This window comes from Echinops telfairi, unplaced genomic scaffold (genome assembly GCF_000313985.2).
Source record: "Echinops telfairi isolate 266 unplaced genomic scaffold, ASM31398v2 ScPeMD7_2010;HRSCAF=2546, whole genome shotgun sequence".
Classification (NCBI taxonomy): Eukaryota; Metazoa; Chordata; class Mammalia; order Afrosoricida; family Tenrecidae; genus Echinops; species Echinops telfairi.
Window position 1 is genome coordinate 329,841 of NW_022105908.1, and position 3,753 is coordinate 333,593.

At 47.2% G+C, this 3,753-nt stretch overlaps 1 protein-coding gene across 1 annotated transcript in view; it reads left to right on the plus strand.

Annotated features, from left to right (window-relative positions):
• Positions 1–1,523: 1,523 nt before the first annotated feature.
• The window catches only part of PMP22 (peripheral myelin protein 22), a 38,640-nt gene continuing 36,410 nt past the window's right edge, over positions 1,524–3,753 (plus strand). The window contains exon 1 of the mRNA XM_045293419.1: positions 1,524–1,666. The gene's annotated coding sequence lies outside the window, so the exon portion shown is untranslated. The remainder of the gene's footprint in view (positions 1,667–3,753) is intronic.

Genomic DNA, 3,753 nt, shown 5'->3' on the forward strand with positions numbered 1-3,753 from the left:
CTGAGTAGGTAGCAGAGACCCTTTAAAACCATGGCATTGAGCACTGACTGGTTCCTTGATGTCATGGCTCTGAGAGATTTGGTTCCTAGAGTGAGCCTGGGAGAGATTATCTGAGTAGTGTTCAAGCTCCTTGAAATAATGTCATTGATAAAACAACAAAATATCTCTGTAACAGTCAGGCATGCAATAATTCATCTCGGCAGACATGGCTGGCCTTCACAGGCTGGTGCTCCATGAGCACAGCCATGGCAGCAGGCTTCCCTTCCTGTGGAGTCCTGCTTCTCCGTGGCCAGCAGAGCCTCTGGGCATCCCTGCGTTATGGAAGGACACAAAGCTGGACACTACTTTGTCTTTATTTTATTTTTAAATTTTTAAAAACTTCTTGTTGTGAATTAGGGGAAGGTTTACAGAGCAAGTCATTGGCTTTACCGTCAACAAGTCATGCAGCTTCCCCTCGCGTGGCCCTGTGTCCACGACCTTTTGCTCATCTTTCTCTTGCTGAATACTGTCTTCCCCTCGTGCAAGTCCACGCCTGTCTTTCCTTCATTCTGTGACTTTCTCTTCTTCTCCTTCCCTTCCCACCCTCAGAAACCACCAACATCTGTTTCTTTTAGTGTGAAAACCTTTGATTGATTTTTTTCTAACAATGGGGCTGATTTTACTGAGCATACTGCCCTCCAGGTTTAGCCATGTCATGAGCCGTTTCACAGACTCGTCGCTACTCCGTCACACTGAGCAGTATTGCATTGTGTGCATGTCACAATGTTGATTTATCCATTCTTCTACTGAGGGGCATTTAGGTTGCTTGCATCTTTTTGCTATTATAAAGAGTGCTGCAATGAACCTGGGTATGCATGCATTTACTCATGTCTAGTTCTTATTTCTTTAGGGTCTGTGCCAAGTGGAAGTACTGCTGGGGCATACGGTATTTCTATTCCCAGCTTGCTGGAGGAGGCACTACACCACTGTAGCACTGTATAGGTCTGCAGTCCTACCAGCAGTGTGTGAGGGTTCTCGTTGCTCCACATCCTCTCCAGTATTTATTATTTTCTGTTTGTTTGTTTTTAACTTACTACCATGTAAATGGGATAAGTGGTATCTTGATGCTCTTCTGATTTGCATCTCTCAGATGGTTAATGGCCACCAGCATTTCTTCATGTGTTTGCTGGCCCCTGAATGTCTTCTTTGGTGGAAGCTCTGTTCACATACTCTGCCCTTTTTTTTAATTTTATGGTATTATTTGTCATTTTCTTGTTGCGTTGCTGAAGTTTTCTAGAGATTTTGTGGATAAGTCTCTTGTCATTGCGATCTTCCCCGGTCTGTGGGTTCTCTTTTAACTCTTTTGGTGATGTCTTTTGATGCACATAAATGGACACTGTCTCTTTAAATAGTAGAGGTTCAGAGCTCTCAGGCCACCATGACATATCCTAGCATTGGACCAGCCCCTGAATAAACTGGAAAGTCGCCCAACTTGAACTCAGTAACAGGGAGCAGCACCAGGGGAACATCTGGGGAGCCCTGTTGGAAGCAGCAGGACTCAGAGAGCTCTCCAGCCCAGCTGCAGGTCCCTCTGCTACCCTGTGGGGAGGGGTTGCCTTCGCATCCCTTGCACTTGACTGCCAAGAAATCACCGTAGAGGAAGGGGTTACACTTGCTGCTTTGTCTGGTGAGTTTTATTGGCAAACAAGGCTTCTTCGTCGTGTGTGCTTATGATTTACAGAGTTACTTGATTCCCCACCCTTGCAAACTGCAACTAGATCAGCCTGCAGTCAAGATGGTACGTTTGTGTTGCAATTGGTTGAAGAAGCCAGGTATATAGATACTCTGGGCATGGGAGGGAAGAAGGGCGTTAGCACTTTTCTGAGTTTCAAGAAAACCAGACATCTCCAGTTTCAAAGGGAGAAACGGGTTCAGAGATCTGCTGGGACACAGACCTCTGTGCACCCAGGTGCTCCCTTTCCTCTGTAGGACATAGTGAGGGCGCTCCAGCTGCAGCCAAGGCCCAGCTGGAGTCCTGGGCATGGCAACCCTGTTCCCAGACTAGCTGATCTTCTGCCACCAGGGTGGGAGGTGGGAGGCAGGCCACAGTGAGGGGGACACATGGTTCACACATCCAGCAGCTTGTTCAGCAGTTTACTGTGTGGCTGGGACCTGCGTAGGTTGGGCTTCAAAAAACAAAGGGAAACCCAAACTGTGTCTTACTGTTCTGTTTGCATAGCTATTTTATTTTTAAACAGTTTACTTGACAAAAAGAAAGAGGAAGGAGGAAGAGAGGAGCCCGGGCAAATACGCTAATATTTGTAGTGCTCACATAAATGTGGACTGACGATGTAAGTGAACCAGGATGGCATCCAACCAGGCCACGAGTCCTAGGGCAGATCCGACCCATGCAATGACCAGAGGGGGAGAGCAAACACTTTTCTAATCCCTTCAGCTGGCCATCTGACTTGTGTATGTGCTTCGAACCTCTAGGGATGATGTGCTTATATCCTGTAGTTGAGTACAGGGGTGGCACAGCCTGCCTTGAAGAGCTATTGTAAGGGTTACACGAGAGGATGATAATAAAAATAGCGAAAACTGCCTTGACACTTGTCTCCCTATATCCCAGACACCGTGCTGGCTGCTAACTTTGCCTTGAAATGATCACCATGACCCTTTAGAGTGGGCATCATTAGTTCCTTTTACACATAAGAAAACGGAAGCTTGATGAATTTAGCGTAGTGGTTATGGGTTGGGCTACTGCTGCAAAGTTAATAGTTTGAAACCACTAGCCCCTCCCAGGGAGAAAGGGAAGCTTTCTACTCCTGTAAAGAGTTATAGCCCTGGGAACTCATGGGGAGGGGGGGAGGGATTCTCTCCTATCCTAGTGGGTTGTTATGAGTGGGAATCGATTTGATAACAGTGAATGTGTGTGGCCCACATTCACATGGTTCCTAAATCACACCATTGGATTTGTCTGAGTACAAACACAGTGCCTAGCCACTGTACCACACTGCCTCTCAAAATCCACTGATGGGAGGCACCAAGTTAAAAACCGGAAATCAAAAAACTCACTGCCATGGAGTTGTCAGACTCATGGTGACCCTATAGGACAGGGTAGGGTTGCACCTGTGGGTTTCCAAGACTGTAAATCTTACAGAAGCAGGACACCTTCTGAGGCATTAACGCTTGACTAGAGTAGAAGCCTTTTTCTTTCAGAGAGCCTGGAGGTCCTGAAAGCTGTCTTTGAAGTTAGCAGCCCAAGACTGAACCACTCTGGGTCCAGCAAAATAATGGGGAGCTAATAAAACCTTCATGTGTGATTTTTCTTTTCAAGCTGATCATGTGAGCTTTCAGAAGACTGAATTGTGTTTGAAGCATCTTATAGATAACTTAATTTTGATAGCGTACGATATGAAATTAATGAAAATAGTCGAGAGAGCGGAAGAGAAAGAGGAATCTCATTTATAGGCAGAGGCGATTAATCCCCACATTAGACTCCTTGTTCAGCACACCGGCCTTAAGACTGAAAGGGCGAGCCCCTGCTTCTAACGTTGGGTGGATCAGCTGATTCCTCTGGCTGCTCTCCCTCTCCTTCACGTGGCCAAGCCGCCTCCCCGTGGCCAGAGAGGACAGCCACGCCTGGGAGTTAGGCCAGGCTGTGCAGGCAAACTTTGCCTGGGGGCACACATGGTTGTGGTGTGGTTTCACCCAAGCTGCTAGGAGCCAGATTTCAAGTTATGCGGCTAGCTCTGAGTTGCACAGGCGCCCCCC